We start from the raw sequence: 22,036 nt of genomic DNA, 5'->3' as shown, positions 1-22,036 counted from the left end.
ACTATATTTGCTAATAACCTGGGAAAGAAAAAAAGGGAACAAAAGAGTAAAAAAGAAAGAGAGCCAGCCAGATCCTGCCTCACCACAAGTACCCATGTCTTGATTAGTTTGCCGCAAAACTCGTGGCAATGGATAAATATGGAAGAGGGGTGCTGTAACATGAAGTGCCTTTGCTGGAGAACTCTGCTGCAATGTGGATTACCCTGCTGTAAAATCTGTTCCATTTCTACTTGTCTGATCCAGCCCCAAGACCTCATTGACGGTGATTACTCCCAGACTCTTCAATCTCTGCTTCTTTCTGTTCCTAACCCAGCAAACCATCCTCTTCTCACCAGTTCTGGGTCAGAGGAAAATGTTGTTATTAGGCTACCTCTATTTTATGGTCTTTTAATTATTTCCACCTCTGTGATTACACTAATTAGCTAACTGGTTTCTAATGGCTGTACAGTAGCTCCCATTACACTTTCATTAATCACGGTGTTAGCTAGTCTCGTTAAGAGTCCCTGATTTTTTGCATTATGATTTGAAATTATTCAATGTAAAAGTAATCTGAAGGGGGAAAAAGAATTAAATAGGAATTGACACCATCTTTGCCAGCAGCTTGGCAGAGAGCCTTTTTGATATATTTAGAAATGTTATGATTTACAAGAGCCCGCCAACCATTTACTTAGTGTCTATAAAAAAAAAAGAGTAAGCTTGAAGTTTCCAAATCACAACTATTAAAGGCTCCTTCTCACTTTCTTTGATTCAAGGCTGTTGACGGACACATTCAAATGGGATCAAAACCAAAACAACTGACAACACATCTCCTTCATCCTGATAGCTGTAACCGAGCACTTACCACAGCTACACCATCTCTTCATCACGTGGCAAACGCAGGACAACACAGAAATAAAGATCTAAGAGGAGGTTAAGTTTTTGCCACTGGAAAAACATTACTCTGACAGCTCTCAAGACCTTCCTATAAATCCTCATCCATGGAGACTATTTGATGTGCTAAAGGACTTCTTAAAATAATCAAAATTAAGAACAAAGCGGCCCACATTGGATAGCTTAAATACATGCACAGGGGAATGTTTGCCACTGTGGTTACGATGGGGAAAAAAAAAATAATTAATACCTACTTAAGAGGAGAAATTCAAGCACAGATCAATTAATCCTGCCAGCCTGCTGTGTCTTGGGCAGGGGAAGGATGATGGGTGAGAAGCCAATTGCCCAGAGACCTGCAAACTGCCCGCAGGGGAGGCCAAGCTGGAGTCACCCCTCGCAGACAGCGCTGCCCGTCCACTCCAGCCCTGCCCAGGCACGAGCCGTTTGCTTTGCTTCCACTTCCAAGAGCGATCCCGCAGCTTCCCTTTCTCCTCCACTGCAGCCACTCCGGGATTCCCTGGAGAACATCCCTGCCTGCACCAGCACCATCACAAAAAAATCCTCCAAGGAGAGGCGTGCGGGCAGGCACGGGTCTGTCCATCGGAGCTCACCCCCCTCCCAAACCCTTTGAAAGGCAACAGAGGCACAAATTAGAAAGAAACCAAAAGTGGATTCTTATACATCAGACCTATTTCAGCTATCTGAGAACTGAAAATCGATCACGCTCTCTCCTGCTAGAGATGCTACAGATGCACATCACCAGCGATTCTTGCTCCCTTTCCCCATCCCGGGCCAATCCTGCACATGGACCCTTTCTCAGGAAAGCACCCTTCACCTGCACAGCATCTCACAGCCTCTTCAAGTCACGGCCCACGGAGGATCGCACGCAGGGGGGGCACAGGGAGGGCTGGGGCACCAAACTGGCCTCAAAAAGCCATTCCCAAAAGAAAGGGTGCAGGTAGCAAGCCAGGGCAAACACAGGAGGCTACCTTGCTAAATAACGGCGCTTAAATGCTGTTCTCCAGGCAGGAATTAGCACTTTGCTCAGCTGTTTGTGACCTTCATCAGCACCTTCAGCACAGGTGCTGCTGATACCTTTGGTGAGAGCCTCTTCACCCGCAGTTATCCCATGCTGGTTTTTGGAACAGGACAAACTTTGCTCGTCCTGCTTGCTCCCAGTGAGGACAGGATAACAGCGCTGCACGGGGATTATTAACTAAACCAGACCTTGAGCAGCAACTGCAGCATTTCAGCTACTGCAGAAGGGTAACCATTGGCTCCTGTGGGTTTTTTTTATAGCAGCAACCTCTCTATTTAGTTATTTTGCATCTCCGACCAGTAGTCTTCATCTGCTGCAGAGCTGAGCTCTGAAGAAAGATGCCTGGTCTGGCTGCAGTGTGGGGCCCTTCTCCTGGGCACGTCAACCTGGGCTCTGCGTGATGATGAAGAGGGTGGCCAAGCCCCAGTTCAACGAGGTGTTTCAGTACAGCATAATTTTAGTGAGCGTTAAGTAAAACATTTTTAGCAGAAGGGACAAGGATGACGTTGCTCTTGCCTACCAGGGCTGGCTTTGAAAAGGAGGGAGAAGCAGGGAACCTTCATTTCCTGAAACTAAGAGGCTGAAGAGCCCCCATGACAAGCAAACCATTAAAAAGAAAAAGTAACAATAATACGGAGCAAAATATTGCTTCAGGGAAAAATTTCTGCTTGGTTTTAGCACAGATGTTGATATTGCACACTCAGAAATGGCTGCGTGGAAACACATTCACAGTGTGCTATTAGATGGTGCACGAAAGCAAGGAGCTGTGCTTGCATGGGAGAAATTAAAGCATTTAAAAATTAAAAGACATTTTTAAAATGGTTTCTGAAAGGCATATTCTTCTCTGATAGAGAAGTTATGAGTAGAGAGACTGCGCTTCCCCAAACCACAGCCCCTTAAAGCCAGAGCCTGGGACTACCTCGAAGCACTTGTCCAACCCTTCACTTCTCTGCTTCCACAGAAGGGAGCTCTGGCAGGAACCAGCCGTCGCCTCTGCAAATTCCCGTGGGAGCTCCTCTGCTCGCGGCGAAGACGGTGCCAGGCTCGCCCCTGCAAACCAGGCTCGGCTGGGGGCTCCTGCCCACGGCAACCTGCACCGCCTCGTTTGCAGACGTGCGTTCATCCGCTCGGGAGCAAATCTGGAGCGGGGGGATCTGCAACGGGCCAAATTTCCCCAGGGCGAGCCCTTCTCACGCTGGGAGCAGGCACCCATCCTGCCTGATGCCTGCACTGCTGGAGGTGCTCTGCGTGTAAATTCAAAAGAAAGCTTATCCGTGCAGCACCCTTACTACCTCCACATGCAGATCCCACAAAGCATAAAGGGATGCTTTTCAAATATCATCGTTTCAAAACCTGAAGCCCTTGGGAGGAGGGAATCCTGAGACCCGTGGGATGAAGGAGTCTCAGGCTGAGGCTGAGCGGAGTTTTTCGGGCGTCGTGCACCTGAAGGAGCAGCAAGGCTCATGCACAGAGGTGATTGCTCTACGCTTTGCATATTCCCTCTGTGCACCGGGCTGGGATTTTTCATTTCATCCATAATTCATATCTTGCTGCAGCGATGCTACGGAGGCAGTACAGGACCTCAGCACCAGTGATAACAGGGAAAAGAGAGATGCTTTTCGTGGCCAGACAGCGAACTGTAGAGCTTGGGTCCAACAAGCACCTCCACTTTATCCCAATTGCCCTGTAGGCAAAGATGCAAATAGACATTGAAATAAAGGCTGCGGCTGGCTTCGGCGAAGGATGAGCTGCCGGCACATGTACAGCCTGCTGAAGGGTGCAAGAAAAGCCTCCGCATCGCGGCAGGGCCAGCCCGGTTCGGAGCTGAGCATCCTTTGCTCTTGAGTTGCTGGCAGCCGAGGCTGAAGATGGCAACCGCAAACCCCCAGTTCAAACCCCCAGTCTCGGCTCTGTTTGTAGCCAGGAGTGACTGTGCACGACAGCCGGCACCACAGGGCTGCTTATTCCTCCAACCCCGACCTGTTTTACACCGGCAAATGCCATCGCTAACCAAACTCAGATGCCCGTGCACCATTAGCTTTTGGGACCAAGCTGCTTTTCTTTTTCACCTGGCTCCAGCAGCGCTGAAGGATGACAATCTTTGCTGTCACCGTGCTGCTCCGGCCGTATCACGTATACGAAACAGCCTGCGCGCACTCCCAGGGCTATAAAGCTTCCTCCTGTAACCCCGCTGCCTTTCCTCTCCGTAACACACAGACCGAAAAACCCAGTTTGTCAGAAACCAAAGTGTTTTGTGAGATTAAAATGTAAATGTCGCGCTCAGCTTTTCAGAGGGGGTTTGGTATTTTACTTGCGACTCTGCGAGGAAATAGATTTTTGATAACTCTGCGGAACAGCTGCTGCCCAGCCGCTGCTGCAAACAGCCAAAACCTTAATAAATAAATCCTCTGTCAGCCAGCTCTGAAAACCAACTTGCTGGTGGTTTGGAGAAATATTGGGAATTTCAAAGCAGCTTTGCACAAGGGGACCTCTAATTACAGCAGCGTCTCCTACGCTGCCTGGTTTTCCTTGGGTTTGGGAGGAGAGGGTGACTGCAGAATACCCTCTTTGACAGTGCTGGCAGTAAACGCTGTATATTAACTTTTTACTATTTTATTGACTTGAAAATATGGGGAAAGGGCCATGTCACATCTCATGCTTCACACTAATTGTCACCCATGAATACCAGAATAGGACGTAGAAAGGGAGCGTGAAAATAATTCACATGAAATTCATGCCTGGCTTGGCTCTGGTTTGCAGCCTCATCTCTGAAGGACACCTGCAAAAAGGTCTGGCTGAACCCCAAACTAGGTCCTTCCTAAGGCAAACTTTTTTCTTATCTTTCCATGACGGATCCAGGTCTCTTTTCTCTGGACTCTCCGACTCTGCAGAAACTTGCATCGCACTCAGCATTCACTGCCATGCATGGCTTTGGCTACGTGCTAACAAAGACATGGCACCATGGTCTGTGAATTGTCCAGGCACCTTGTTCATCCAGACTGCTGTAAACACCGATAAACTTAAGGAAAAAATAATCGGGAGGAGTTTGGTGACTTTCTGCTGACCACCAAAGCTCTCGGCCGCCAGCCAGTGTGGTCAGAAGTGAATTGCTGGGATTTTTGCATCCCCAGTTCTCACATCTTTAGCACACCAAGGTTGCACCTTGGTATAAGAAGCTCTTGGCTTATGGCTCTCCTTTGAAAACTATGACCAACATTAATACTTACAGCTTTATTACCAAAAAACATCATGAGTTTAACCTTTCTTGCATAATATGTGTAATAACCTAAATACGACTGCTGCACAACTTGACCAGCAGCACTTGGAAATGATCAGTAAGTCAGGCATTACTCACAGGATTAATTTGGAAAATAATTTCAAACAATTGAGATGTATATGAAAATGAACAGACCACACAGTAATAGAGCTTGAGCCTGATCTGTAAACTTAGCTACTCACTTTTTATCCCTTAAGTAAACTAGGAAGAGTAATGTATTTATAGCCTCTTGACGTAAGTAGCCTTGCTGAAATATTGTATGTAATAAATATTCTGCCATCTCCGACAACCTATAGGACAAAGCGCTACCAAGGTACTGCAAAGGCAAACTCTACGTGGTTAACGAGTCCTGGTGAGCTGCCAGCCAGCTGAAAACATCGCAAATGAGAGAAAGCAATGAAAATATAGCCTTACTGTTAATGTAGGATAGAGTTTTATTGACACAACCGCAGTGCAAGGTCATTGGATAAGGTCTTTCAGCCTTTCAGCTTTGCATGGCACCTTTAAACGTCCCTTCCCACCATCGCCTTGGAGTTTGGTCAGCTTTATCCCAACATCTGTTGTTTGTCAATTATTTTCTCCACTGTTTTTTTCCCTTTCTGATGTAAAGAAAGATCATAAGATCTCAGCCCTTTTTCCCTGACCCGTGCTGCCAGCATTGCTTTTTATGGAATTACAAATTACACAGTGCATCCGCATTAAAACAAAATGTGTTCATCACCGTTTTTAAATAAGGATGTCATTTGTAAATGCTTTATTCATAATTAATGGAATTATTACTGGGTGCAGCCGCATTCTTCATCCATGTACTGTAAGATATGTTGTAAAGTGCATTAGTAAAAAGCTTTATAGATGAGGATATGACAACCCGACTGTGAAGCACATTATGTGATGTACTGTAGCTATTGTAACAATCTTTATGCAAGATTTTAAGCTATCAGTCAGCCAGGGGCTGATTGATAGTGTAAATGTTAATAATTAATAATAGGATAATGTTGATAACTAATTAATAGTAAATGATGAGTATGGATTTTTTTAGTTAGTATTATGCTAATATGCATTATTCACTCAATCATAAAATCATGTTAGAGATGAGAAAGTCTCTCTAGCTTTCTCCGTCCGTATCACTGATGAGTCAATGCTGCTCTTTCCTCTCATTTCCAAAACAGCTCTTTTTATCTGGCTTCCTGTATGAAATCTATTTGTTAAGAAGTATGTTTTAAAACAAATTTATAGCTCTGTATGTGTGTGTACCAGAGCGATGTGTAAAATCGTGGCCTTCGGGACACGAGTACAACAAACCTGCCTGCTGTAGGCATGGGAGACCCACGACCTGAGGGACCCTTCGCTACGTTTACAAGGGAATAGTTTAAAATGAAGGAATTGCCACTGCAGGTTTCTTTCACTTACGTGTGGCATCCTCCAGCAATTTAAAGCCATCAGCTACGGGAAGGTCCTTGGGCCGATGAACAACCCATAACGCAGGCAGGGTGTAAGGATGGAGACACAGAAGAGAGAAGCGAAGACCTGTAAGGTGGCTCAATCAACGGTCATGTCATTTTTTTTTTCTGCTGACATTATCTTTTTTTATATATGCTAGACAGGATGAAAGCGGGCATTACGTCATGTCGGGTGAAGTCAATGTCTGTTTGCCGCCGGGCACCGACTGCTCAGAAGACGTGAGATGCCAATAGCGACCTCCAAAATCAGGATTTAGAAACAGATACTGTGTAATGGCCCCTGGGACATGCTGGATTCGAACGCTCCCAGCAGGGAGATCTCCCGTTCTCCACCCCAGCAGCGGCTGTCTCCATCGCCCAGCTCACGGCTGCCCTCGCCGGACCAGATATATAATTTTGCCTTCTCCGGTTTCAAAGACTAAGATGCAGGAGAGCTCCTTCCTGGTACTCAGCTGGTTTGTGGATAACCTAAGCCAAAGGCATCAAATATACCGAGCTCACTGGCATTTTCCCGTCGGCACGGTCTCCGACGAAGAGGGGTGCACTCCACGCACCCCCGTAATGACATTTTAATTCCTTAAACCATGCTAATACCCACCCAGCTCACTGGCAATGCACGAACACAGCTTATTGACTAGTGCGAGAGCAGTGTTTAGGGAGAGCTAAAAAGTGCTAGTTAGTGCAAGAATTCTCTTGTTAAGGAAATTAATAGTGGCAGCTTTTTCTTAGAGAGATGAGAGTCCTCGGAGCTGATCCACAGATTACCTTTCTTACCCCTTTTCCCTCCCCGCCTCTCAGATTTTGTGTTTGCCTTTTCAACGTTTTTATTTGAGACAAATCCGCAAGCGTATTTTCGGGTGGATGTCACCAGGATCCACTTCCTCCTGGCCCACAGACAGTCTGTCTCTTATCTCACTTACATTAGTATCAATTATTTACAGCAGGAATGCTAAATCATGAAAATGAAGTTGCAGCAAAGCTCTGCCTTGGCTAAGTACCCCACACTGTTTGCAGCTGCCCAAGCCCTTGTGCTATTTGCACTTAGCCTTGCAAAGCAATGGCCACGAATTTTTTTCCCCCTTTCACAGCCACAGATAAAGGCAGTGTCTGGGCACCCACAGCCCATGTTCTTCGTGGGGGTAAAACTCATACAGGGAGTGCACTCGGCAACATGTCTATAGGGAAATCTTTTCCGTGGCGACTAGTTTTGGAGCAGCACAGCTCCTTTGTGTTCTTGCCAGAAGGTTTCCTTTGCTTCTTTTTTTTTTCCCCTCCTTCCACAGAGGTTTTCTGACACTGGAAAGTAATGTTTGGAGGAAGGAGACCATCTGCCTGCCCGTGCAGCCCGCGGGTGATGGAGCTGACACCCCAAAGCAGGGTGCAGCCAACCTGCCTGGGGGCTCGCCATCGCTTTGCGGCACTGCACCGGTATTTTTGCCATTTCCCTCCTCCTCCTTCCCACGGCTATAATCTTTCCTCTGGGACCCCATAATGTGGGGGAAGAAGCTCCTTCCCCACTCATGGCAGCCAGTGCCATAAGGTTGGAACGGGGCTCTCGCGCTGGCACGCAATCACTGATGAGCTCCTTCAACAGTCGAGTGCCTAAGGGATTTCTTTTTTTTGATGAATAGTATTTAAACATGAATAACTAAAATCTCAGTTAAATGGGGATGTTATACAGCTTAGGACAGTATAAATACAAACGTCTGAGCTCTGCTCACATCTTTACTCTTCAGATCCAGAACAGCAGAAGTACTTTACCTCTGTTGGTAAGTGCACCACTAAGTGAGGTGATGCTTACACCCTTGACCTTGGAACAGTGCCTACCTTTAAATTTCCAGTAATTCTCAATATTTTTCAGATAAATCCCTGCTTGCACTGGAGAAGCTGTCCTTTCCTAGTTTGGGTTCAACTGCTGACCCAGCACAATCCCACTCTGCTAGTTACAACTGTGAAAAGAAACCCTGAGAAAATAAAAAGAACAAATAAACCTTTTGAAACTCGGTTGTAGAGAGTATTCAGAGAGAGAGGAGACCCCCTGAGTGCAGACCAGAGCCCAAAGATACTGAGCAAGACGGTCTTCACCTGCCGTGGGCTAGCAAGGGGCTTACTCCAGGAGACCTGAGCTAGCCCTGAGGTTGCAAAGCTCCAAACCTACAACACAGCTCCCTAAAGGGAGTCTCCAACCACCAGTGGCCAATTCAGCCCTGGAGGGGTAATTTTGGGCACCTTCGAGCCTCTTTGGCAGCATGCAGTGGTTGTGGTCCATGCCGTGGTCGTGGCGAGGAGTTGAAGGGCAGGGCTTGCCTTGGCTGGAGGTTTCCATGGCTCAGTGGATGCTGCTGGAGATGGAAACCTTCAGCCAAAGCGAGTCCTGCCCCCAGCCCCGAACGAGCTGGCTCGACCCTTAGCTGGTGCTTTGCTGTCGCCCACACGTGTGATTTTGGGCAGACGGAGGAGTCGCTTGTGGAGAAGAGGTATGCAAGGGAGGACGGAGAAAAGGAAGGGTGTTTTAATTTTAACCTGCTGTGAGTCACTTCATTAGCCCTGACCCTGTTTGACCCTTTTACTGTTATATCAGCCTAACTGTTTATTTTCCTCATAAAACTAAAACTAGATCGATTGCCTTTGTCTCAAAGCCCTTTATGTGTCTTGGCGCCCAGGAACAGCCCTGCCATTAGCAACAGGCCTAATGCAAATTGAATCTTTGGGAAACAGGGATGGTTTGAAGCAGACACCAAGCCGACCTCCCCATCTTCCTCCTTTTTCCTGCTTAAGCTTCATCTATTGCATTTAAAAGAGAAACCATATCTATTTATTTTAAAAATAAATGTACAATGCTATCGATATATATGTGCATGGTGTGTCTCTGTTGTATACGCATCTATACAATCAATAACCATGTCTTGCTGGGGATTTAAGTATTAGTCCTCAAAATCCAGTTCTAGACCACCAGATTTATTTGTATGAAAATATACCCTTTCTTGCATAAAGAAGGATATTAATTATAGATGCAAACCCATAAATCTTCTGGCTTTAGCTGAGATATTTGCTGGATTATAAATATGAATTGGAGATGAGGGTCCTGCTCTTCCTATTATTACTATTATTACTTACTGGTTATTATTTTCTATATGATCAGTATCTTCAGGTGGGTCAAACATTACTGGGGAACGGGGAGCTAAGCCTTCAAAGGGTGCGCACATGGTGAATTCATTAAAAGGTTTTCTATCCCAGCCCCGCTCTCCGCTGCATTTCACAGCCCGGTGAGTCATTAAACACCCTGTTCAGGTCTCTTCCCCTCCTCTCCATCCTGCTTTTGGTACCTCATTTCATTGTACTGCTTTCGCCAGATCATATCAAGCTCCCTAATGTTTATTAATGATGTCCTGTGCATCCTATTGACAATGCGCTATTGTTTCCGAGGTTCTGCTTCAACACCGGTCTTGGAAAGCGGCCAAACCAGGAGCCACCGGGACCCCAATATCACCCAGGGCTTTGTCACAGGTGACAATTTTCTTCTCCACCATTTATTATGGCAGGTCTGGGAAAATCAGTAATAAGCCACAAGGGCTTGAGTGTCCAAGGAGCTGAGCACCCAGAATACCAAGTGGAGGGTTTGCTTCAGGCAGGGTGTGACAACTTTGATGTGACAACTTTGATGTGACAACTGTGGACAGTCCTGATGCTGCTCAGCACCTCCCAGGGCAGGGCTGGAGGACCTTCACCATACATCACCCCAGAGCTGAAGAATTGAGTGTCGCTAGTTAATTCAATATAAACCGCGACAGCAATACATTGCAGTGGATCTCCCAGATCACTTTATCAAGTGCTCCAGAGCGAGGAACACCAATTAACGAGAGCTAAATTGAAGACTTCATTGAGGACCTCAGGGCATGCTATATTTGCCGCTGTATCCCTGCTGATCTCTGCTGCTCCAGCCGTGCTGGTTGCTCTGCGGTCCATCAAGGACCAAACAAAGCCTGATGCCAAATGCAAAGGGCTAGATGCTCCCAAGCATTAGTAGAAGCAAAAGGCATGGAGCTGGGCTCCCACGGAGGGATTTCTAAAGGTAGCTCTGGCAGATGCAGCAATGCAGCAGGTTGCTGACCAAAGGAGAGCACGTAGTCGGATCTCAAACTAAATTCATATAACACCCTACCCTGAAATGAATAGGACCTTCTATGCCAGGACTGTAAAGACAGGGCTCTGTGTAAGGTCTGTGTTTTTGAATTAGAATCCTGTGCTTAAATAAATTAAAAGAGCTGTCAGTATATTAAAAGATTTAATGCCTTCTTCGGTTTTGCACTGGAATCCTAATGAAAATACTCTTCAATATAAAATGCTGAATAAATTAAATGGTGAAGTGTTCTAATAAATGGTCTGTTGTTACAGTGAACCACATTAAAGTAGTGTTTATCTCTATGGTAAAGATGTTGCCCTGGCTTTAAAAGAGTTTCTGCTGGTTCAGGCTTTTTCTGACAAAACATAAGCATTGTGCTTAAGTTGTTCAGTTCAAAAGCATCTGTGCGGTTCCTGGGCCAAAACCTGAAATCAATGGATATCTTGTTGGCCGGCTAACCTGGAGCTGGATTAAATGGCATTTGGAGCAGAGGGCTCTTGCAGACTGAATTGGAGCTGCTGAAGAAGTTGCTGCCTGATGCCCTCTGCCCTCAGCAGGGGATACAGAAGTGTGTGGGGTTAGCTACAGCCATTAGCAGCATCCTACAGTGCTGCCTCCTCCCCACTAATTAATAATCTGGATTATCAGCTGTGTGTCTCGGATGCTGGTCACAGCAGCAAAAAGGTGGCAGGCGGTGGGGACAGCAGCGATGGCTTGAAACATGCCAGAGCTAAATCCAGCACAGCTCAGGACCCGGAGTCTGTGGTGGTGCTCAGCATGGGCAGCTAGCTCTGGTGTGGGCAGCAGGGATGAGACAAGGTCGAGCCTCCCAGCTTCAGCGATGAGGCCCTAAATTTACAGCTGGGTAGATTTTGCTATTGAAGAACCACAGTGAAATCACAAATAAGCTGAGGAGGGGCTTAAAAGTGTTTTTTCGCTGTTCTCATTACAAGTTAAGATAACAAATTACATCTCTTTTATATTCTTTATATAAGGTAAAGACCTGCTTTTAAAGGTAAAGACCTTACCAGAAGATAAAGTCCCTTACATATAAATCAATTATGAAACAACTTTAATTGTCCCACTTTTGGATATCAGTTCTTATCTAACGACCTCCACCCCTCACAGTATTTTCTTTGTAAGGAAAATTTTTTCCTAACATTGTTTTCAGAGCTTGAAAACCCAGAAATAATGTCCCAGTATCCAAAGAAAAAGAAATAATCTAAATTATATAGATATACCTGTTAGGTCCCCAGAGCATCTGGATGCACAGTAAGATGTCACAGAAAGCCAACCGTATCCTGGGCTGCATCAAGAGAAGCGTGACCAGCAGGTGGAGGGAGGTGATTCTCCCCCTCTACTCCACTCTCGTTGCAGTACTGCGTTCAGTGCTGGGGCCCCCACCATGAGAAGGACATGGACCTGTTGGAGCGAGTCCAGAGGAGGCACACCAGGATGATCAGAGGGCTGGAGCACCTCTCCTGTGAAGGCAGGCTGAGAGAGTTGGGGTTGTTCAGCCTGGAGAAGAGAAGGCTCCGGGGAGACCTTCCAGCAGCCTGCCAGTACCTAAAGGGGGCTGCAGGAAAGCTGGAGAGGGACTTTTTACAAGGGCACATAGTGATAGGGCAAGGGGTAATGGCTTTAAACTGAAAGAGGGTAGATTTACATTAGACATAAGGAAGAAATTCTTCACTGCCAGGATGGTGAGACCCTGGAACAGGTTGCCCAGAGAGGCTGTGGATGCCCCATCCCTGGAATTGTTCCAGGCCAGGCTGGATGGGGCTTTGAGCAACCTGGTCTAGTGGAAGGTGTCCCTGCCCAGGGCAGGGGGGTGAGAACCAGATGATCTTCAAGGCCCCTTCCAACCCAAACCATTCTATGATTCTATGATTCTATGAGATTCTATGATTCTATGTCAGCTGGGTCTTGCAGACCAGTCCCAGAAGAAGTCAATGGGTGGCTTCTGGAACTGCCCGAGTGAGGGGTCTGCAGCCAGGGCTCCTGCTGAAGAATTTCCATGAAAGGAGAAATTTCAGCAGCTCCAGGAGAGCAGAGACATGGCAGAGCTCCTGCAGAAAGCCCCACTGTGCGAGATCGTGGTGCTCTTTCATTCTGTGATTTCCTGGGCATAGATGAGTGTGTTATTAAACCATGTATTTTTACTCACAGTTTTAGCAGCTTTTAAGGAATACAGATGTGTAACTTCCCTGAAAAGTCTATCAAACTAAAGCAGCAGATGGGAATCCACAGTATTAACTGGAGCACTGGAACACAGGTCCTTCATGTACTTGCTTTGAGCTGCTCCCTTTGGTACTGCGTTTGGGGTTTTTTTTATAGCAGAGGGATGTAGGCTGGGTTCATTTCGTTTGGGTTTATAGTACTTTTCCAGCCTTTCCACTGGCAAAGATGAGGTACTAATACCACTGAGGTGTCCGTGTGAGTCTCCACCAAGGCCAGACCAATAACTCTGAGAAAGGGAATCATCCCACTCAGTGCTCGGGGATGATGACTTCAATACTCATTATTAGGAACATTATAAAACCGAAGAAGGACCACCTCATCCATGTGGTGTGTGTGTCTGTATGTCAATTCACAGTGATCTTTGGTGGATCCAGGATATGGCTTTAAAGAAAAAAAAACCCAAACCAGCATGATTTTGAAATGGCCAGTGATGATGAAATCATCTGTTGGGAAGTTGTTCTGATGTTACTTCTCCCAATTTAAAAAGCACAGCCTTCCCAGTTTGAATTTAACAGTGTCAGCTTCCAGTCACTGGCTCTTTTTATAGCTCTGTCTATTAGATTGAAGAGCTCTCCCTTTCTGCATTTCTGTACCCTGTCTGAATACATTTGGATTGTCATTAAGCCATCCCTTAACCTTCTCTTTGTTAAGCTAAGCGTATTGGGGTCCTTGAATCTGTCACTATAAGGCATGTTTTGCAACGCTTCAGTCATTCTCGTGTGCCCTCTCCCATTCATCACCATCCTTCTTGAGTTGCAGACACCAGAAATAGCTGCAGTGTCCCACTAGATGTTACACTGGAGATATTTCACTCCGCTATTTTATCAGGTTTCCAGCGTTGTGTAATAGGATCCCTCCTCCCCGCGGTGAAAACCTGGTTCCTAGAAGTGTGGCTTCGTGTGTGCCCACGTTAAACCGGCTGGTGTTTGCTTTATCTGGTTCACGAAAGTCGCAGGTCTGAGGAAGAGACCGATCCACATACTGACCGTGGTCCTACTCCAAATCTCATCAGCAAACTTTGATTGTAATGAGTTTTGATTTTCTACCATTTGCTAGAAGTGATGAACTGAAACACAGCCACTTGGGATGATTCTCTGATATGTTTAAACATATCAGCGGGGTTTTCATCCATTTAGCACATGCCATGTTGATTTTACATTGTTTTAGCTTCCTAATAAATGAGACAACATTAAGTTAAATGCCTCACAGAAGTCAAACGTAACAGTGTTGATGAAATGTACTAAATCAATCAAATCTGTAATCACGTTCTTGAAAAATTATATCAATTTCATTTAATAAGATCTATTTTCCATTAACTCGTGTTGATTGTAATTAGTTATTCTCCTTAAATTGTTATTAATCAAGTCCCTTATCAGCTCTTCCATTATTTTTCACAAAATCAACATCAAACAATCAGATTTATAATTACGCAAGTCATCCTCCTCATCGACGTTTATGCATTGGCACAAAGTCAGCGCTGCTTCGGTCTTCTGGAAAACTCCTCGCCTTGCAGACACTGCCGGCCTGGGGCACTCCTGGGACAGATTTTAAAACTCTCAGGCACTGAATATTGAGGGCTGCTGATCAAAAAAATCCTCTAGCTGTAGTAGCAGCTGTTTAACATCCTGAGTTGGAACTGAAGATATTTCACATCATCGTATTACATTGCTACTTCACTTAGCTTTTTTTCCCCCCAAATAGAGAAATTAAATATTTAGTGTCTGCCTTTTATACACTTTTTTTTAATGTCTGCTATTCTGTCTAGACAACTACTTTTAGTCTCTTATATCTAAAGAGCACTTCTCTATTGCCCTCAGCTCTGCTCACCATAAGTTTCACCTAACAGCCTCCTGCTTGGGGCTGGGTCATTATTAGTCACTCTCCCTTCCTTCCTTTCTGTGAATTTAGACCTACTCTCACTCCCCTTTGAACTTCTGTTTTTAACCAGAATAACCTTCTCTTTCCCAACGCTGAGATTTTGCTGGATTCCCTAGGAGCCTGAGTGCCTTTAAACAACAACTTGCCAAATATCATTCACATTTTCTGTTTAAAATCCTCCAGGTGACCTGGCTTAGAACACTGAAAAGCAAAGGGACCTACTGCTGGCTCAGGCTTTCTTCTGTCTGTGCCCAGCACGTACGATCAAAATGGGGTCACCTCTGTGCTGGCTGTGGCTAGTTTTTGGATCTGCGATCAGTCCTCCAGCTGTCAAGATGATCCCGTTGAGGATCCTTCTGGTTTTGGTTCGGAAACGCTCTTCTATGACATTTAGAAAATCCAAAAACCAGCAGAGCGAGCCCTCCATCTCACGTCATTCAAATTGAGGTTCCCCACGACAGCGTAGGGAAATTTTCTTAAATATTATAGATATGTGACTAAGGAGCCAGTAGTCCCTGTTTTCTAGTGAGAGTTGGTGGTCTGGAGAAGTGTCTTCTGATGTTTATTTGTATTTGAGGTCACTTTCTCTTAAGTTTCTAGTGGTGCTTGGAACACAGCAATGTCACTTCTGATATCGATTGTCCCTCCTGCACCTTCTTTGCCCACGCAATTCTTTCTAAATAGGTTACAACTATTGATTTTAATATTCCAGGCACATGGATTTTCTTCCGAACTTTAAGTCATGCTCTCCACATACAATCTGTACTCATAAATTAGTCGTTCCCTCTTTTTTTTATTGCTCAGACTCGCTGCACTTTTGTACAGGCAATTAATGTTCTCCTCCTCACTTCCCTAGGTGTGTTCATTAGCCTTTTTCTCAGCAGCTTCATTTTCTTCCTTGGCCCAGGGATGGGGATGGACGCCGAAGGATTTCTGTGCTTCTTCATGCTCCCCAGTGCCAGTTCCTTCTCCTCCAGTCCCAGTGTCCCTCTTTCCAGAAAGGCCACCAGCCCAAACAGCTGGCAGGAGAAACACAGTAGAAGGGAAAAACCTCAGCCCAAGCACCGCCAGTTGCAGCACAGATGGATTTCAGGGTCATCATGGCAGTGGATGCAGAATGACTCAAAAAACAATCTGCCATGTGTCTGCTTCAGACGGTCTCCAACCTCTTGATTTCTTCTGGCAGCCGCTTCCCGTGTTCGGCTCAACCTGCTGTGACTGTTCCCCAGGCACACGCAAGCGCTTTTACTGGGCTGCCACAAAACCATCACATTTGGGGAATAATCTCACTTGCCTTTTGGTCCCCAGAGGTTTTCCAGAGATTTTTGCAAACTCGTGATAGGAGGGCTAAGCCGAGAGGAAGAACTGGGCTTAGGGCACCTGCACGTACGGCTTGAGATCTGAAGGTTTCTTCTCACCTCCTCACCTCCTGCCTTTGGAACATGCTTCAAGGTTGTGTTGCCTTGAATCCAGCCCAGGCCAAGGCGTGCTGACCGCCTAACGCCCCTCTGCTCATTTTACCTGGCTCTGCTGGAAAGCGAGAAAAACCCCAACCAGCTCTGTTCTTGCAGGTCCTAAACAGTTTGCAGCTGAGGGCTGGAACAGAGAGTTCTGATGGTTTTGAAAAGTCTCCTGTCTGGGTGGTTTTATTTACAGCTGGTACACGTTAATGTATTATGGTTAGAGAATTGCTGTTTCAGAGCAAAACCAAACCACAGCAGTTCTCCAGATTCGGCCCTTGCTGGGCTCAGTGACTGGGGATGTGCCTGTCCTTGCTCTTGAAAAAAAACCCCTCCATCTTCTTTAAACCAGCAGAGTATTTAGGGGCACATCTGTGAGTAGAGAAGTGGAGAAGTAGGAGAGAAGAGAGCAGAAAGTCTGTAAAATAAACAAGCTACAAAATGCCTCCAGGTTGCTCTAAATTATGCATCCTTCCTGTTGGGACATGTTCAAGGTTGTCTTTTTCTTTGAATGGCTCTCCTCCTGGATGCTCGTCTTCATTTTCTGGGATGCCTGTGCTGTGAGTTTATGGTTAGTTTTCCTCCCCTTTTGCTGCCTTTTAAACAATTTCTTTGCTACCTTTCAAAATTCAGAACAAGATGAGGGAGGTCCCCCTTGGGCTGAGCGGTGGGGGAATGGGAAGGGGATAAATGGTCTCCAGTAGGAGGTCGGTGCCGGCTGCAGGGCAAACATCATCACAAACCCCTCGCGGTGGTTTTCCCCTGTTTGAACCCAGGACAGACGGACGGTGCGGTGTCTGCAGGGACCCTGCACAGCCCCTTCTTGCTCGCAGCCGTGGTCCATCGCTTTTGCAGAGCCAGGAGCTTCACTGGGACAAACTGGAGCTCCCTGCCTCTTGCCAAAAAACGTGGGGGCTGTTCTGGGAAAAAGCCTGAGCCGCTCGTTTCCTTAATGTGATTGGTGCTGGGTTCAGTTAAGAAATTCATTTTTAAATTGTAACTTCTCCTTTTTTTTATTTTATTATTAAACCCTCTAAATTTCATTAGTTTGCACTTACAAAAATAAACCTGGCATCAACTAGTGAGCTCTCCTGAGATTGTGTCATCAATTTACCGCGCCACCGAAGCAGCCCCGTGTCATGCCTGGCACGGTGACAGCACCCAACTTCAATACTGCGGCTGCCTGCAGTCACCTGCCCTGCCTGGAAGCAAAGAGGTACTTTCATGGACTTTTCTGATTAGGAACTTTGGTTTCAAGGTTTCGGAGCAGGGGGGTGGGGGGGGAAGTTGATTATAAATTTAATTCCTGCATCTTAGTCATTTCTGAGCCATGGGTCATTAAGCACACATTAGTACTGCTAGCCATCTTTCATAGGGGCTGCTCCAGCGACACAGAGCACGGCTGCTGCATCCTGGAGCATCCTGCCTGCGACCCGTGGGCATTTTGGGGTGGTGGGGGGCACCCACCCACTGTGGGCTTGACAGTTTTTTACTGGGCAAATGCTAGAGGAGAGCCAGAACGGTGGCAGTCCTGAGTGTGAGTGTGACTGATAACACATAAACGTCCTGGGAGTGGTGACTTCTCCGTATTTTACATTAAAACACCTCCTTGTCTTATAAAATATCCCAGCTCCATTTCTTCTCCTCTCCCCATGCTCCTGTTCATTTTTAACCCTTGCAGCTAGGTGAAGGTTAAACAGCTCCAGGTTTCAGGCATTTAGTCAAGGACTTGTCCAGCCCTAACAAAACAAGTGCTATTCGTTGCCAGCGTAAGCTGAGGTTTTCTTTTAATGAAAAAGTCGCGTGTGTCTTGCAGCGTGAAAGATAAATCTGTGAGCGTGTGAAAGACCCGTCCCGAGACGTGCTGCGCTGCCCGTGCTCAGCACCAGCCAGAGTCACCCCAAAGCTCGCGATGTCAGTCTGTCCGCAGGCTTGACAAACAGCCCGAGGAAGCTGGCTCTTTTAATAGGCTTCAGGGGTTTATTTATAGCCCCTTTGAATAAGTGCAGCTGATACTTAAGATCGGCAGATTTAATGACAGTGAGCTGGCGAAAGGCCAGGTCTGCAAATAGTGCCACTAAAAGTCTTCTCCGCCATAAAATTTGTTTAATGTAAGAAATCATATCGTGCAGGGTTTTGCCTGCCATTTTTATAATTAGTGGGAGAAATCTCCATTTCATTCCTAAGAGCAGCCAGCGCTTTATGGGACGCGGCTGTCTTTCGGTGGTGGCTTTGAAATTTATCTCCACGGTTGGAGGGACTCCTGTGCTTTCTGTCCCACGGGTAGGGGACTTTGCCCACCCCACATCTCCTCGTGCTTCCCCAGAGACATGGGGAACAGAAAAGAGCAGCAGAACCTGTGCCAGGTCCATGCGGTGGCTGATCCCGGAGGAGGAGGAGGAGGAGGAGGAGGAGGAGGAGGAGGATGACACCCTGTATGTGCCAGCCCCCAGGACCGAATCCTTGCCAAGGAGCCGCCAGCCAGTGCCGTGACATCCCTCTTGAGAATTGACCAAAACCCCATCAAACTAACAAGAAAAGCAGCTTCCAGGCGGGGCAGATGGGAGTGGGGCAGTTTGTGATCTGTAGACATGCAAAATTAATTGAAATGATCACATTTTGTCGACGTTTGATAACTTTGCGATACTTTTCTCTAAAGGGCCATGTTAGATTTTTGCAACTATTCCCACTTTCTACAGACCTCTTGGTCATATACAAAATCCCCAGCAAATTACTTTGAAATGAGTTCTTTTATTCCCTTTTTTTCCTTCCTCTACACAGAACAGAAATGAGCTTGGGTCATTTTGCTTACTAACCACAAAAAATGACTCTAACCACACACAGAGCAGCCTACAGCACCTTATGGCCTGGCACCGTCCCTAGCAGCATCACCGCCGACAGCAGCGTGTCAGAACAGCCTTTGCAGGTGAGCATCTGCCCCGGGGTTTGCAGAGGGACCCCAGGCTGTGTTTGGGGAAGAAGGGAGATCTCCTCTTCCAGCCCAACCCACAGCCCACTCCGCTTCAAAAAAGGCTTTTTTTTTTTTTGGTGTCATACAGGTTTGCCCTCTCTGAGGAAGCAGTGCCTTAAAAACCTGTGTATTTAGAATAATAAAAAGCAAGCAAAATGCTAGCAAAAATCAAAGGATTGGAAATCCCTTTAGGTTTTGCATTTAGACGTACAGATGCATTTCAGGATCTCTCTGCCGGGGATCTAGATACAGTGCAATAGCAAGCAGCTTGCCCACTTTCTCTTCCCTGTGGTCACCTGTCCAGCCTCCTCCATCAGCAGAAGAGCTGAGAATTAGGTTTTTTGGTCATCTTATTTTCTGAGGGGTCCCCTGGAGATATGTCCTCTACCTGCTCACCTCCGGAGCAGCCACCACCGCTTGCCCGTGCAGGTACCTCTGTCCCGAGGTGGCCCGTGGGGCTGCGAGAGAATCTGGAGAAGACGGGATTATTCTGGACATCTTTATGGGAATAGCTTTCCCTGGTGTTTGCACTGTATATATTCTCTGGACCTCCTGCCATCTCAGCTATACACAGATTTTGGTCCAGCTCCCTCCTATTATAAAGATTAACCATGGGCGAGCCCTGGCCAGCTCTGTGATTTAGATTACCCATTTCTGTAATGGACCGAGCACTTGCCTGGCTGCGAGATGGGCTGATATTTATAGACACACTCTGGATCCCAGATAAAATGCTGTGTCTTTAGTTAAAGATGCAAGAGATGATTAGTGTCCTTTCCGCGGGATATGGTTAAAGTTGAGGTACTTCAGGAGTGCCTTAATGCCTTGCTGACCTGGGACCTACATTTGGAGGAAGCTTTAAAATTAAAGAAGGCAGGGGAAGGAAAATAATTGGGTGGATTGCGTTGAAAAAGGCGATAGGTATGGCTGTTCACTCTGTCTTTTTTTAATTTTTAGGCTTTTCCTATCACATTTTCCTTCCAGGAGGATGAAAAATTGAAAGAGCCGGGTGCACGGTATCTCCTCTTCAGATACAAGCGAGAAGTACACACATAGATATTTTTTTTACTGGAAGGAGAACTCCATCACGCAGAGAAGTGAGCGTGTCCCCTTCAGTTGTATCTGCACACAGGGGGTCCGGGAAGCCACGGGGGGAGCCGCCAGTGCCGGCGGGGGGGTGGTTCAATCACAGGGAAAATGAAGCTCGTGCCCTTACAAGACACCGCGTGCCCTATTTCCAGGTAACAACCGGGTGTGAAGGAGGCACCTTGTTGGCCGTACACGTGTTTAGACCTGAATTTCACGCTTCATTAGTCTTCGGGGTCCCTGGAGGCTCCTTCGTGCTGCTTGGGGGGATTTGACCTTGGGAGAGGTTTGCTGGTGCTGTGCAGGGCGGCTGCGGGCTGCGGCTCGTGACTTCTCCTGCGACGGCAGGATCCGTGCTGCGCCTGCAGGGATGCTCAGCCCGGCTCCGCATCGGCCAGGGCGCAGCTGTGAAATCCCCTTTGGGAGAGGTTAGTGCTGCTCAGGTGCAGCCGCTTTGCGGTGGCATCCAGGAGCGATGCTCAGGCACGGCTGATAAATGAGCCCTCCCCTGACACCGTGCGGTAAGTAGGGCCAGGCAGGTTTGCTTTTCACCAAACGCTTTCCTTCCAAATCCGTGTGAGAGGTGTTTGTAGCGATGTGATTAGCAATGGAGGCTGGCAGCTGTATTTTGAGCCCCGGAAAGGTCTTTCAAGATTTTGAGACGGACTGCCAAAATCCTCTGAGAGACCTGACCCCCGAGCGACCGACACGCAGCACCTTCAGCAACCCTAGTTTCAAGACACCGACTCTTTCTCCCGCTCGCAGTTAATGCTACAAATCCAGAGGCTTTTCCCCAAAAACATTAATTCAGGTGAGTTCCCTCTACAGGTCTCACCTGTGGTCTAAATCCAGCAGTCAGGAACGTGCTCTTCCTACCCTACAGTGATGTGAAACCACCTGCCATCACCCTGGATGGGAGCGGGAGCTCCCAAAAGAATTCCAGGAGCTTTCTGGGGTGCAATGACTGATCCTGCACCCGAGGAGGATGATGTCCCCTGTCCCTCCGTGCTGTCCTGCAGGGGACGTGCACCCAGCAGAGCTCGCCAGCTTTTGGTTACTCAGTTATGCCAGTACAGGCAGATACACAGGGTGGTTTCAGAGACGGGGGATTGTATAAAAATTGATATATAAAAATTGAAACTATCTGTTTAATGGAGGGCGGAGGGAGCAATCCAATGGATTATTCACAAAGACTCAATCCCAGCTGAATTTTGACAGAGCCCTGCTGTAGCCCCGTCCCGCACACCCAAGCACTCGTGCCGCGGGAGCAGGCGTCACAAAAATGTGTCTGCAACACAAATATCAGTATGGGCATCTGAAGTGAGCTCTGGTGGTATCACTGCGCTGCAGAGGAGGAGGTTTGAACGTACCTGAGCTGCTCATCGATACGCGTGCCCAGGGGCTTTTCCCTTCGCAGGCACCGGTGCTTCCCATGTCCTGTGCAAGGCATCGATGCAGCCTGAGTGTTAGCGATAAATGGTCACATCGAAATAACACATTTGCAGACCAAAAGTGATTTTGCTACAAAATCTACAATTTCAAGCAGTGAAAGCACCTGATCAGAGCATATTATGCTTTGCTAGCATACAAATCATGAGCAGAAGAGGGCATTTCACTCAGTAAAGCTGCAAGTT

At 46.9% G+C, this 22,036-nt stretch overlaps 1 long non-coding RNA gene across 1 annotated transcript; it reads left to right on the top strand.

Moving 5' to 3' along the window:
* The first annotated feature begins 16,756 nt into the window (after positions 1–16,756).
* On the top strand, positions 16,757–21,836 carry LOC142027031 (uncharacterized). The gene is made up of 3 exons (XR_012648987.1): positions 16,757–17,564; positions 19,130–19,274; positions 20,274–21,836. It is a non-coding gene; the product is annotated as an uncharacterized LOC142027031 (long non-coding RNA).
* Positions 21,837–22,036: the final 200 nt, after the last annotated feature.

Source organism: Buteo buteo, chromosome 2, assembly GCF_964188355.1.
Source record: "Buteo buteo chromosome 2, bButBut1.hap1.1, whole genome shotgun sequence".
Taxonomy (NCBI): Eukaryota; Metazoa; Chordata; class Aves; order Accipitriformes; family Accipitridae; genus Buteo; species Buteo buteo.
This window is presented reverse-complemented; position numbering and strand designations above follow the sequence as displayed.